Below are 15,919 nucleotides of genomic sequence, written 5' to 3'. Positions count from 1 at the left end.
GCTTAAAGATATCTTCTAATGAAGATGCCTGACATTCAAATTTAGTGGCCATTTTATTGCCTACACAAGCATATGAAATTTGTTTGCTTTTTTTGTCTTTTTAGGCTGCACCCATGGCATATGGAGGTTCCCAGGCTAGGGGTCAAATCAGAGCTATAGCTGCTGGCCTACACCACAGCCACAGCCATGCAGGATCCAAGCCACGTCTGCAACCTACACCACATCTCACAGCTCTCAGCAATGCTGGATCCTTAACCCACTGAGCGAGGCCAGGGAGCAAACCTGTGTCCTCATGGATACTTTTTTCAGATTTGTTTCTGTTGAGCTATTTGTTTTTGATGAGAACTCCAGAAGTTTTTCTTTATTAGAAAAGATGATCTCATTGCAGAATAATTTTTAAAAAATCCCACTGGAAGTAGAGTATTCTCTATTCAGCTTTCACTCTACTCAGACAAACAAGATGAGTAACAACAACCCCATGCAAACTGCCCCATACTTAATAGACATAGTTTAAATTTACTTACGGAGGACCACAAAAGTCATTGATTTTTCTATCACTCTAAGTAAACCTAAATATACTTTCCTAAGCATCCTTGTTAAACTGCAAAAGAGCAAGCAGAGCTACCAAATATTCATTTCAGAAAACAAAGCCCATGAAAAGTGTAATTATTTTGTTCTTTCTTTAAATCTCCTTGCCAAGAATCCGAACTGGATTAAGTATTCAACACCAAGAGATTAAAGATGTATATCCCTGTAGCTACCACTGCACACATCTCTACATAATCACTGGGATTAACTTTCCAAGGAAGTAGATCAAAGCTTTATTTCCTTGTGGGTATCCGATAATAAAAGCCAAAGCTCAATCAAACTCTCATCACTTTTGCATCTATCCTTAAGCTACTGGTTCAAGAATAATCAGAATATGTAAAAGATAAGGTCAGTGAGAAGGAAAAGAAAGAAAAAAAAAACACTCTGTTTCACATTGAACAGTGATGACACTAGACAAATGACAAAAACAAAATCATTTGAAAGTTTTCAGAGCCTCCTCCTCATTATCATATGGTATCTTTCAATGGTCATTTACCTTTTTTAAAAAAAAAGTGTTAGAGTTGATTTATACTGCTGTGTCAATTTCTGCTATACAACAAAGTGACCCAGTCATATATACATATATACATACATTCTTTTTCTCATATTGTCTTCCATCATGGTCTATCCCAAGAGATTGGATATAGTTCCCTGTGCTGTACAGTAGGGTCTCATTGCTTATCCATTCTCAGTGTAAGAGGGGAGTCTGGGGTCATTTACCTTTTATTATTCACTCATTACTTAGCATTATAAACTACAAATAAATCAGCCCAGCTATTGTATATCAATTCTTGGCAATGAATGATGATGAATCTTTGCAATTAGCCTCTTCACTTTTGCCAAAATTTTGTTGCAAGCTAGATTATGTGTTTTTAGTTCCAGCCTAAGTTAGGAAAATTGGCTCCTGAGCTGAACTTCAATGAAGCATCTATGATTCAATAGACTCACTGTACGTATTATTAAAAAACTTGGATCTTTAATATATGTTAAATTTAACTAATTTAACTATTATATTAGACATGAAATATATATACCAAGCTCCTTTGGAATGGAGGTTTGCTTTGACTAAGTCTGTATTTGTACTCCTGGATTCCACGTCTGCACTGGCGCTTGAGAAAGATCCACAGGGAATTCAAAGGGGAAGAATCTGGCCTTTTGTCATTAATATTCCTATATGTCCACCGGAAAAATTGGAGCTCTCTGCTGTTAAGCACATCATAAACATTAATCCATGTCTGATGAATCTGCCTTCTGTTACATATTAAAAAATAGCTTTATTTTTCCCGTTATTTCAATTCCTCCTTTACTTGAAACACCTTCATCAGCAACATTTGTGAGCAATAACAAAAATATACCAATATTGAAGAGACAGACATATTCCAGGAGGGAACTTCTAAAAGGCAATTGTTTCCTCTGGGCATGTTACAGACTGAATTTTCAAAAGATTTATCTTTTGCATAGACTAAACATTCTAACTTGTAAAAAAAAAAAAAAAAAAAAAAAGAAAGAAAGAAAAAAGAGGTTTGTACTTTGCAAAATCCCCTTCAAAGCTTGGAAACCTTAGGACCAATATTTATGAAATTATGAGATCTTGTGAAAGAACACAAAAATCCTCCATACCTTGGCTATACGTTCACTTAATCTAATTAAAAGATGGTGAAAAACTATCACCATAAGCCCACTTTGGATGAAAAAATAGTATTTTTATAGTAAATGCTATTTTAATGGTCCTGCATAAGCATGTAATTACATTTTCAATAACGCCTGTGATGTCCATAAAAGTTATTCGCTCAATCATATCCTTTCTGTAATACAGTGGTTTTATAATATACGTTTATTTTATATTTCCAATATACTTACTTGCTTACTTACTTGCTAGTGTTTAACTTTTTCTCATATTAATCAGCCCTTTGTTTTAATCAATTTAAAATGCATAAGAATTAATGTTACTAGAAAAAAGTAATATGTTTATCTTTCTCTGGAGTTTTATTAACTCTTTCATGCTCATGAGGAACATACAAAAACCTGTTTCTCTCATAAATATGTAAGATAAGAATGTGACCTAATCATACATCTCAGAAAATAATCTTACGCTGATATAAACTATAACTGCCAGTTGGGACAATGCTAAGAAAAAATTTAATTATTTGCAAGATCATTAAACTCTTACACTAAGAAGAACCAAATAATCGGTTTGTGGCTCATGATTTCTCAAATTATAATAACTGAATTACTTTATCAGATTTCTACATGGTGATTCACACTCTACAAAGTCATGGAGAATAATGTGGCCTCTGGGCAGCATCTTGTTCACTCAGAAGCTTAACCGCATCATCATGAAATCATGAAGCTGATCTCTGAGGAAAGCAAATCATTCAATTTCTAGAAAAGAATGGAAGCATTTGACTGCTCTCTAGGATTTGATCTGTGTCATTTCTTTGCCTATTGGCTTGTTGTAGCAAGTTGCTAGAAAACAGGAACTTGAAAAAAACACAATTATATAGTACTATGTCAATGGACTAATGGAACAGGAAACAGAAATGACAGTGAAAATTTTCACTTCCGGGGCAGGGGGTACATCCTGTGCAATAAAAAGATGCAAAAGTCTCCAGACACATCATTCCTTTAGGCTGCAATTCACACCCTGCCCTTCCTGCCTTCTCCTGCCATTAATCCACTACCTCCTTCAAATCTAGATTATACGGAGAAAAGAGTAAAGCCAGAAAACATCTCTCCAGAAAGAAAAGAGTCATTCCATCTCTATGATAGTGTCTTTGTAACAGTGAAGAGTTGAACCATTTTAATTATATGAAGGACAGATTTCATCTTCTGGACAAACCCTGCTAGCAATGACACCAAAAGCATCAACACTGACAATTACCCATCACTGTGTTCACTCTGCCCCAGGCACTGAGCTGTGCTCATCCCCTCCATGATCTCATTTCATCTCTCAGCTATTAACAGCGCAAATCCTAGCATTTGTCTTCACCACCAAATACCCAGAGACTGTGCAGTGTCAGATAACTTTCCAACATTGTAGCTGGTGCCTCATGGAGGCCATGGAACCCAGTGCTGTCAAACACTTTTGTCACTGTAGTCACTAAGTTTTCTGGCTGCCCTCATGGTATGTGGCAGTTCCCGGGCCAGGGATTGAACCCACATCATAGACGCAGCAGTGACAATGCCAGATCTTTAACCCACTGAGCCACCAGGGTACTCCTATAGTCACTCTTAAATCCCTTAAACACATGGGACACAAAAATAATCACTTGGAGATTTTGCCATGAGCATCTGCTAATTATTACTTCAGATTTTAAAAACTACACACATACACACAAAAACATGCACTCAGCATTGTGTACTAATTTTTTTTCTGATTACTCTCCATTGTACCTTTTGGATAGGTTCTCTCAGAACTATAGTAATTAATACCCTGCGGTGTTTAAAAGTACATTTTATTTGTACCATGTTTATGTTATTCAAAGAAACGCTTCCAAGTCACTCTTTTCACATTGCCTTTTCCCATTTTCCAAATCAGCTCACCTTTGTGTACACTCTTATAACCGTGTCATTAGCTATAATAATGATTGATCTATCCTTCTTGCAGCCTTTAGCCATCTGTGCAAGCAAAACTTTCAACCCAGACATTTTAAGCATTAAACTTAGACAGGAGCTCTGTTCAATAGATCTTTCATAAATCCCCAGCCCCCAGCCCCAGAGAGTAAGAAAAGTCAGGTCAAGAGCAGGAAGTAATGGAGACAAGGCAGTTTCTGAGCTGAAACTCAGACTCCAAGCTGGTTTATTGTTGTCATGACTACAAGTTCCACATGCCTAAAGTCACTGGTTTCTGAAAAGAATGATGCAGTGTCTAGCCTTACAGCTGGACATATAAACCAAATTAGTCTGCCATGCCTCTACCTGCTTTGTGGTTATTAGTGAAAAGAGCAATAGATCACACAATCAGTCATGCAGCAGTTAAGCTCCACACACACTGTTTTCTCAGATCTGCAACTCAAATTTTTTATCAGCTCTTCAGAATAACAGTTTGAAATCTGGGTGGGGGGAATGGGGGGAAATCAAAGTAATTGTGATAGATATTTAAAATTCTTCAATGAAAGAGAAGAAAGCAATTTATAGAGCTTCTCTGTGCTAACACTACCTCAAGTTAATCATGTAAGGAGTAAGGGGGTATCGTAAATTCTTTGTAAAAGAGCTCAAAACTTCATTGATTTGCAAAAGTTTTTTTTTGTTTGTTTGTTTGTTTTAATGAAAAGGGTGTTTGTGGAAAGAGAAGTCAGGTTTGCCTGCTCCAGCTGTGAAATGAGAGCCTTGAGAGCTCAATTCTCTTCCTTGCTCTCCAAGTGATTAATTGGATGACCTAGGGGAAGTAATTTAACCCAGCCATGTAAAAAGAAAATATGCACTTAGCCACCAGAACTGAGTGTCTTATTTGACTCCACACCTGCACCGTGGACATCACTGCTTCCTTAAAAAACCATTAAGACCCCCCACCTTTTGCCACATTCCCTTCCCCTCAGTCCAGCCTCACCTGTCTCTCCCATCTGCTTTAAACTCTCCAAGGCTTATCACACCCATAAATATTTGAGATTCCCCTATCTCTTTCCTCCACCTGGTTCTGTTCTCTCTTGGGTCTACTGAAGGAAAGTTGAAAACTAGGAGACGGGTCCGGCCTGTCTGTCTTTGGCTTCCACGCTCCTTGTCCCATCCATGGGAGGCTCTTGTTTCAGCTATTGGCATTGCCATGCTGCCCACACAGCTGTTTGGGGTTTCATTCTATAGTATCCACTTTGGGCTTGCCTTCCCTAAGCTGGTCTAAAATTTCCCTTTTGCTCTCTCCTTCCTTCTGTCAACAGTCAGTTTTGATCCTTTCGCTTTGGCTTTGTAGGGCCAGGTCTCCCAAAAGGAACTGGGTGAAGGGTGTTCCTTCGCCTTTGTTTGCACATCTCCTGCACTTTGGGTGGAAACTATCATTCCAATGAGGCAGCAAGACAAGAAGCAGAGTAGTTTCTTAGGAAGGGCCATGTGAAATGGGGAAGGGGGTGAGCAGGGGCTGCCCACAGCACAATATAATTCCATATTGATAATAAATTTAATATGTTCATTAGTTACCCTATCCAGATAGTATGCTCACATTTTAAAAGAAGGCAGTTTATCCTAAAGGAATGAGTTTAATAATGGAAATTGCAGGCAGCCAGTAAAAGAGACATTTTTGAGCCTGGGAGGTCTCTTAGGGAGTTGGATTGGGTCAGGTCTGGAAGTATTTGAATCCAGGTGTGGCAGAGTTATTTGCAACTGAGAAGCATTCGGGATAAAAGACAATTAAAAGCACTGTACTATGGCATGGATCCAACTAAAATATGAGTCAAACCATATCTCACGGCATAATCCGTAAGTCTTTAATACGTTAGGTACATGTTCTTTGGCTGGTAAGCACAGCAAAGAACTCAAGATCCTTTGAAGATCCCTGTATATTGTTTAGCACATCAATATTCAAGATATTTTGCTAGAATTATTTTCATATTTTAAAAGCTCTTCATTAAAACGCCACAAAGACCCATCTGATGTAGATTTGTGTTTTCTTCCCCAAGTACTAAAAAAAAGTTTAATTTAAACAATCTGATGATGCCTCCAGGCGACAGCAGCACGCATTTGGTTTTTAATGGTTATGCAGGGTTTTAATGGGTTATAGAGCCTGTGAGAATATATTTGTTTCAGCAGCACAGCTTCTACACACAAAGACAAAGATTTTGAAAAGTAAGCACAAAGGTATTGCCATCCAGATTTAGAGTAATAGCTGTACGATCGTACATATAAATATGAATATGAATATGTGAAAATATATCTAAATATGGAAAAATGCAGTTTCATTTTATTATTTTATTTAAAAGTAATTGTTCACTAACTGGTCCCTTTTTAAAGCTCATGGTGTGTTCAGAGTACAGTGGTACATAAAGGAGAGTTATAATAAATAATGTTTCTTAGCATAATATTTACTCTTATTTATAATAAATAATGTTTCTTAGCATAATATTTATAGTATTAATTATAATTTTATATTATAATATTATAATATATAATATTTATTTATTCTTAGCATTAATATTCCTTAATTCCTCCCTCATAGACTTAAACATGCTTTTGGAAGACAGATGGGTCAAAGACAGAAGTGGGAAACTGATAACAGTAAGGAAGAAAACTTGTGACCTTACAGGTGGAAAGGTTTTGTCTCTACTTGCATTTGGAAAAAACACACAAAAACTCAATAATTTGGAAATGCCCTGAACAAATACAATTAGTAAGCCTCTATCTACTTCCTCTAGGGCTAGACCATTGTGCTATTATCACTAAGCAGTTCATTCTGTTTACTAGTTTCCCCTTTCTATGTTCCAGTCTTTATAACATTCATTCCTTGGTCTAGTCTTACCTACAAGTATAGACCATCCATCTGAAGAGGCCTCACACAGGAAGGAATGGATGTGGCTCAAGAAACAAAAAGTGCAGTTGGAAAGGTCAGCAAAGAGTAAGACTGTCTGTGAATGGAAGGGTGGATCTAGACGGCCCAAAAAATTAAACTACCTTCTCTTCCCAAGCCAGTCAAGTTCACAATATGCTAAGAGAGATAGGACAATGGATAGGATTCTTCTTCCCATATATTTCTAAAATGATTTTTTTGGTCATATTAAATTTCTGCTGATAAGTGAGACTAAAAATCATTTCATCACCCTTATCCACATCAACACACCATCCACCTCAGCGTCCTCAGAGGTAGTATAACAGGCTTCCCGTATGCCATGGCTGTGCCAATACGGAGAAGCTGCAATTCTGTGGGTTTCTTCCACCAGCTAGGTCATTAGGATCATGGTTCTTCAAGACCTCTCCCTATGCATCAAAGTGAGAGTAAATGGAGGATGGTAGCCGCTACCATCGTCCACATACTTCCATTCCCTCTTTTCCCCCATGATCTCACTTCCCAGTTGCTATGGTTTCGGCTATGATGTGTAGCATCTGACATCTGACAATACATTCTTAGTACCCAATAAGTACTATGCAGAATGTAGACAAGTCACTATCAGCATTTGAATAATCCACATACCTCAGCAAAATGTTTTTCTCTTCTCCATTCCGGCCTATCAACTCTTCTTTCCAACATGTTCTATACGTAAGAGAGCAGAAAGAAACAAATGTATTATGCCAGAGTTAGCTTCTACCCAACTGTCCTCTTCATGGAGAAATTGTGACCTAGTGACCATTGCTGCTGCTGTAGTTGGTTTTTCTCTGCTCCCTCCCTGTAGGTATCAGTATCAAAGAGGACAGAGCCAAAAACTATCTCAGGGCATCCAATTGTCCTTCACCTCCATGCCCCATATTCTTCCAATCAAGCTACTGCACTCCAAATCTGTCTATGGTTAAAAACTGAAAGTCATTTCTCAACAGCAGAGGAATCTTACTCTCCCAGTGCCAAGCTAGACAAAGCCAGTCATTTGTTTCTCCTGTCAAACTCTATCAACCCTGAGACTTGTGATATAAAACTAAACTGCAGGGTACACAGTTTAGACCTTAATTTGGGAGCCTAAGGTGGCAGGAAGGATTAATTGTAGCTAGGTAGAGTGGAAAGAACACCAGAATCAGAGAACCCCAGTTTTCCTTTCCAAGTCTGTCCATAACCCTACATTCAAGCCAGTTCACCTCACGATCTCTGTGTCTTCATCCAAAATTGAAACGTGTCTCTAAAAACCTCCCAAATATTTTAAATCAGATACATTGCTTCAAAAATGAAGATAAATAAAATTCCCTACTTATCTCAGTAGACTTATGGGAGGATCTGATAAATTAGCTGTGTGATAACTAATAAAGTTGTGGAGTTTCTCATGACCTCAGATCACATATTTGGGAAAAAGAGAAGCATGAAATTGCACTAGATGTTGGCTAAGTTTGCTTCTGAGCCTACAGTTACATGATTTGATTAAAGTGATAAACATGTAAGCTCTTTGAAATGTATGCCAGTATTACTACAAATATGCATGGCATGTTTTTATTCTGAATTAACTGTATCTCTGAGAAATCATATATATGAATATAAAAAAGTTTTCAGCTTTTAAAGTTAAAATTTTATTGCAATATAGTTGATTTACGATGCCGTGTTAGTTTCACGTATACAGCAAAGTGATTCAGTTATCCATTCTTTTTCAGATTCTTTTCCCGTATAGATTATCGCAGAATACTGGGGAGAGTTCCCTGTGCTCTACAGCACACAAGTAACAGACTCCTCCACCTCATTGTGTTGCCTGTTTTATGGATCTCTAAGAAACACAATGGTCTCTTTTTCTTCTTCTCGCGGCCATGCAAAGTTGGGGTCCATAAGATCTACTTTCTAGAAACAAGTCTGACTGAAATACATCCCACTCTCTCATCTCTGCCAGCCCAGGACTATCTGAGGTCAGTCTCCAATTCTCAGTGAAGCTGGCTAGATTTGTAGACTGAGTTGATTCTGCAGATGCACAGGTGGTTGGGTATAAGACTTAAAGCTGTAGAAGGAGAGAGCGTATTCCATAATCAATCTATTGATTGGGGGTGGCTGACTTTATGCACTGATGTTAGTTGTCCTAACAGATGTTGCTATTTGTTCCCTTTCCATTCAAACCCAGGAATACCAGAGGTATGAATAACTGGCTCAGGAAACTTCTAGCCCCAGAAAATTTAGAACTGGAAGAGAAGGAACTACTTTCTACTCAGATTATAGAGCTGAAGGAATGTAAGTCCTTATCACCTATGGAGAAAAGTTTCTTATCACTTATGGAGAAAACCTATCTGCTTCAGTAAAAAAAATCCGGAGAGGCAGAGAGTCTCAAAAGCAATGGGCTCCATGGTTTCCATTGTTCCTAAGGCCAGCTCCACGCCTATACTTAATGCATTTGGGTTATAAGAACCAACAGACGTCTCATTTCCTCACACTAACTTGAATTCGGCTTTTTGACACCAGCACCTGGAAAAAAAATCCTGCTTGATACAATCATCGACTGCTTAAGACTACTGACCACTTCCTCTGTGCTTTTTCAGCAGCCCTATCCCATGGCCCAGTGCACTGGAGATCTAATAAGAATATCATTTAGAGCCAAACTATGTTGCGAAGGATATGCACTCACCTTTGCCAAACACTAGCTTACTGACATTTCCTTACTGGTAATAAAAATAGAATAAGTAGATGTACAAACTTTGAAAAAGGAAATGGAAACACACAAGGAGACCTACACATCTAGCCCACAGCTCTGGCCCACATCACGAGCACACAACAATTTTTGGCGCCATTATTCCCCCTATCACATTTGCTTCCTGGAAAAAAACCACCAAACTTTGTATTCATGTAAAGCCAAACACCATCTTTGTATTAAAGCATCTATTTTTCTGAGTGTTCACTCACAAGAAATCTTAATATGAAGAAGGAAACAACACTATGGATTTTAGTTACCATAGAGAATTATTTTATAATCCATTCAGAATAGTCTTACCTTCTTTATGCTATAGGCCCCTGTGTAAAAATCACAAAACGATTATATTTGGTGAGAGAAATGAGAAATTTTATGGGTTGTTAGCACACTGAATTTTTACCACAAGGAAAACCTGCATAAAGTTACACAACACAGGCCTTTCTGTAATTATGATGCATTGAGACAATATGTAGTATGTGGTGTTCCCACCTGATACTAGGGAGACAGAAAGTTATACATGGGGAGAAGGAGAAAGGTATACTCCAGGGAAATAGGGATATTATTTTTAAATGGATATTTAGATGTGGGAGAGGTAGTGAAGAAAGTGAATATCTGTAGCTCTATTTCTGTATTTTTCTATTAGCCGAAGAGTGTGCTATATATGAAGTATATAAAGAAGGTCACAGCCCCAAGGGTTTGATGCTTTGATGAAAACTGCCTAGAACGTGGAAGCATCCTGGAAAAAACACTGCTGTGGATTGCAGGTCTTTTCTCTACCTCAGGATGAGGAAGGAAAAAAAAAGTATGCATCTATAACACAGAATGACATTCCGATGGATATATTTCCCTCCAGGATCTTTTAAGCACCTGTTGCCCTGCATTATATGTTTTTCTGTTTTGGGTGCATGAAATGATTAAATCACTTAAGAGAAATGAGCTGGAAATTTGCAATATTTTATAACATAATCTATGCTATATAAATGCTAACATATTATTCAAGGAACAAAGATATTATTTTATAAAAGGGCAAGAGCACCTAGGCTGTTGGAGACAGCACTGACAAGTTCTAAGCCTGTCATTTAAACCCTGCTTTCTGATCTCTGCTTTGTCTCTGTGCCATGATTGCATGTGTGTATTTTCAGAAGCAGCAGAAGTCAGGAATGACCTGTCCATGGTGGGATTTCATGTTCACCATCTACAAATGGGTCCTATTCCATGGCACAGCCCTCAAATTGTGTCATGAAAAAAGTTTGCTTATATTTCAGTCACTTGATCTTAAAATCAATAAAGATAAAATAATCTGGATTTTATTTTTCACATTCTTAGAAATTCCTACTTCTGGTCACATATGATCTTAGTAATATAAAGAAGATCGAGCTAAGAGTTATTTAAAGCCCTTTAAAAGACATAATTCTCAGAAACATTCTAAGACCAACAGGGCTTACTAAAGTAAAAAGAAAAAAACAAAAAACTAAAAATATTAATATATCCTAATTTGACTTCCAAATAAAAACAACAGAGTATTAAACATCTCGTAACATTTCACCAGATATTTATTAGAATTACGACCTCAGAAAAATTAAAAAATTGATATAATATGTTGAGGGTTGAGGGTGTATCAGTGGCCACAATATAAGCTTTTTTCTTTTTTAAAAAAATTTTCTCATCACCCGCGGAAGAGAGAAAATTGCACTGAATTTGTATGCTAATCCAACCTAATTCCCTTTCTTTACTGGTAAACTGTATTAATTGGTTTCCTGAACCCTAAATATTAGGACTACTAAGTGGAAAATAATTTGCTGTAAGCCTTCTAAACACTATGACTGTCTCCTGTGCTTTTCCCTGCAAGACCGAGCAGTAGAGACTGCCTATACTCCCAACGCAGCCCCTTGAACTTGTTCTGTCCTCGCCAAAATGGCAGGGGCAAGTGGTGGTGATGGCTAATGAAAACTGAAAAGCACAGATTAGAATCTACCATATTAACTGGTCTTACTGCAAATAATCCACTTTGCCACTCTTGAGAAAGCACAATATTTAAGCTCGCCCCTGTGGATGAACTCACATTGACTGCTTTAAAAAGGAAGAGTGGGAGTTTCATGGCCAGCAGTAGTGCCCACTGGAGCCTCTCCTTTGGTCATATTTCCCATAGACGTAACATCTTAGGCATTCAGGAGAGAGAATAAAGTATGAGTGACAGGGAGTAGCTCTGACAGATTTTCCTGCGTCCTCCAAATATTGTAAATGTAACAAAATTGTCTGAAAGCTGAAGCAGCAATCACTAGCACCAACCAAAAACATTCCGTGCTTTTCAAAATATATCTGTTAATGATGGATAATGCTCACTTTAAAATTTTTAATGAAGGTAATATGTATTATACAAATATGTATTACATATTTACTACATGAGCATAAATAAATTTATGCAAAATAGGATAAAGAACAATTGATTCCATCTGATCAGTGCCTATCCTACATTAGGCACTGCACTAGCCACTTTATAGAAGCTACCTTATTAATCTTTATGAATTCCAGGAGCAACCCTTTTTTTTTTTTTTGTCTTTTGATTTTTTAGGGCCGCACCTGTGGCATATGGAGGGTCCCAGGCTAGGGGTCTAATCAGGACTATTGCTATCAGCCTATGCCACAGCCACAGCAAGGCCAGATCCGAGCTGTGTCTGTGACCCACACCACAGCTCACAGCAACGCTGGATCCCTAACCCACTGAGTGAGGGCAGGGATCAAACCTGCAACCTCATGGTTCCTAGTCAGATTTGTTTCAGCTGCATGACGGGAACTTGCATTATTTTGCCCGTTTTTATAAATGATGAAATTGAGACCCCAAGATGTTAAATGTTTCCCAACAGCAAGCATACAGTATGCTTTGGAACATATTCAAGCTTAGGGTTCTTGGATTTCAAACCCTGTGACCTTAAAGTTCGATATTACTTATATTTAATAGGTTAAGAAAATAATAATAATAATATACTATTTTAATGTCAGATATTTTAAAGGACCTATGGAAGATACTGATGGTTCCACCCTTCTCTCCCTGTCTTGTGGTTCCCATATCTGTACTTATCTAACTCCTCAAAGTATGTTTACTGCCCTGAAGATGCAAAGAACTGCTCAAAAACTTTAATCATGCCAGTTATGTTCACCAGCCATCACAAAGATTTCTTCAAAGAGCACTTCCTCTCCCACATCCAAAGAAGAAATGTAGTTAAAGCACAGGCTGCATGTGACAGGGCAGTTTTTAAAAGTTTTACACGGTGCAAGATTTGCCAACTATTTATGAGTGTATTTTCTTTTTCCTCATAATTTTTTCCCTGTAAACACTGCAGCCTAAGAACAGTTTAAAGAAGGAAACTTTTGAGAACCACGCCTACCTCTTTCATTTATCCTCACAATATAGTGAGAGCATGGAAATAACTGCTAACCCACTTGACCACGTTCAATGGCAGAGTCAAGAATATGCTGGATCTCTGGATTATATCATCCTAGTCTGGAGATAAGCGAATGTTTATAGAGTGGCTCCAGAACATAATAGTTCCTGGTCTACATAGAATAGTCTGTTCCCAGAATACATAGTAATGACTAAATACAGTGCATCTGGGTTTTTTCCCCCTGGTATTGGAATAAACCACTGTCTCTTTTGGTTGGGCTCAGCTGTATTAATCTGTTTTTTATTTAAGAACCATGCTTTATTAGATAGAAATTATAGATAGATAGATAGATGCTAATTCTATAAGAAGCACGGAGAAACCAGACTGATAGTCACAGATTCATATTTCAAGTCCAAAGTTCACACTGACTAGGATACATGCTCGGGGACTGGTAAACAGATCACCTGCCAACACTGTTGAAATGATCATTTTCCTCTTTGTTTTTGAAAGGTTGAATCTTATTAAGTCAAATGAATCTACAATGGGATTCCATTCTGCTGATAAAATCACTACTGGAGGCCATGGAGAGAAAACATGTGTCGGGTTATTCTTACTGCTTACGGAAGACAGAAGTCAGAGTCCAGAGACTACCCATCATTACCAGAACCACCCTACATTTGCTGCCTGGGACTCCTGTGGCACAGTCCCACAACTAGGTTGTATTCTCCCAGAATACAGAAATGTATTCTCTCACAGTCCCGGAGGCCAGAAGTCTAAAGTCAAGGTGCCAGCAGGACCAGGTTCCTCTTGAAGGCTCTAGCAAAGTATCCCTTCTTGCCTTTTCCAGTTTTGGTAGCCCCAGATACTCCTTGGCTTTTGGCAACATAATTCCAATCTCTGTCTCTATTTGCATGTGGCCTTCTCCCCAATGTATATATGTTCTGGCCTCTGCTCTTCTTAAAAGGGTACCATTACTAGATTTAGGGTCTATCATCTCAAAATCCTTAACTAGTTACTTTTGCACATACCTTATTTCCAAATAATATCCCATCCTGACACTGGGGTGGACCTGAATATTGGGGGAGGGGGTGTCATTAGTAAACCACAACATACACACTCTCACACAGGGGCAAAAAATGCGGGTCCCTACCCCGGTTCTCACTTTTCAGAGGAGCTCACATATAAATTTATTTATTTTTATTTATTTATTTTTTTAATTTTTATTTATTTTTTTTGCTTTTTAGGGCCACACTCGTGGTATATGGAGGTTCCCAGGCTAAGGGTCGCATCAGAGCTGCAGCTGTATACCTATACCACAGCTCATGGCAATGCCAGATTCTTAACCCACTGAGCTGAGTGAGGCCAGGGATCAAACTGGCATTCTCATGGATACTAGTCAAGTTCACTACCACTGAGCCACAACTGGAACTCCACCATATTTTAAAATATGGCCGCATGTATCCCAGACACAGCAAAAATACATTTATTTGAAAATACACGAGCATCTCTGTACCTTGAGGTCTGATAGTCTGCAGCACCACAGCCCGACCTGTAAGCCTAAACATCTCCTCTGTGACTAGCAGAGACCAGGCCCCAAGGACATGCTTCTCACTTATCCCATATGTCCTTAGAACAAAAAGCATCTATATGTGAATGCCATGAATACCTGGATTGATAGCAGAGCTTCTGGGGGCAGGAGGAGGGCAAGTGGTGGAAAGCCTTAAGAAAGAGAGAAGACTAATTCATTTGCCAAGTACTTTCCCTCAAATTGCATGAATGAAACAGATTGTTGCAAAAGTATTATTTCCCAGTAATGCTGAGTGTCCATGTACTTGTTTCGCTTCCTGCTCCAATTGGTGGATCCAGTTTGAGATCCAAAAAGGTATGTGAATCAGTACAGTATTCACCACAGTTTTACTTAGCATAAACATTCTATAGTATTAAACTATTACTATTACTCAAATTTGTATACTTATTTATAACTATTATTGATCTACCTATCTATGTGAAAATCTGACATGTATTAAAGTATAATACTGGAGTTCCCGTCATGGCGCAGTGGTTAACGAATCCGACTAGGAACCATGAGGTTGCGGGTTCGGTCCCTGCCCTTGCTCAGTGGGTTAATGATCCGGCGTTGCCGTGAGCTGTGGTGTAGGTTGCAGACGCGGCTCGGATCCTGCGTTGCTGTGGCTCTGGCGTAGGCTGGCGGCCACAGCTCCGATTAGACCCCTAGCCTGGGAACCTCCATATGCCGCAGGAGCGGCCCAAGAAATAGCAAAAAAAAAAAAAAAAAGTATAATACTCTTTACTTTGTCAATGAAGTGAATATTAAACATGAGAACTGTGAATAGTTTTTTTACAATTTAACTAATTAAAAACTTAAATATTAGCTTTACTTAAATAACTTAGATTCAGATTTCTTTTGCAAATTTTACTTGAAGCCTAAACTTTAATTGTATTAGACACTATTGCATATTTTAGAAAATACATGAAAATGATTATAATATTTTACATCTTATTTAATTTATATTTCTGAAGATAATTTATTCAAATAGTACACACTGAAAATAATTATACTTTGTTTAATTTATATTCTGATGAAGATATATTCAAATTATGTGTACTATAAAATTAATTATAATAGCACATAAATCAGAAAAAAATCTTGATTATACTTAAGTAATGAGTGGTTGTGTTGAAATGAAGAAAAGAATAAAT

The 15,919-nt window shown here is 37.9% G+C and overlaps 1 protein-coding gene across 1 annotated transcript in view; it reads right to left on the bottom strand.

Annotated features, from left to right (window-relative positions):
• Positions 1-15,919, bottom strand: part of LOC102166013 (uncharacterized) — a 460,798-nt gene that overhangs the window by 323,154 nt on the left and 121,725 nt on the right. Inside the window, exon 3 of the mRNA XM_084956227.1 lies at positions 7,703-7,762. The gene's annotated coding sequence lies outside the window, so the exon portion shown is untranslated. The remainder of the gene's footprint in view (positions 1-7,702; positions 7,763-15,919) is intronic.

The sequence above is a fragment of the Sus scrofa genome, chromosome 5, assembly GCF_054392235.1.
Source record: "Sus scrofa isolate SSC_HxYL_T2T_F1_AM1 chromosome 5, Sscrofa_HxYL_maternal_Yorkshire_Landrace_v2.0, whole genome shotgun sequence".
Classification (NCBI taxonomy): Eukaryota; Metazoa; Chordata; class Mammalia; order Artiodactyla; family Suidae; genus Sus; species Sus scrofa.
The sequence above is the reverse complement of the archived record's forward strand: the minus strand, read 5'-3'. Positions and strand labels throughout refer to the sequence as shown.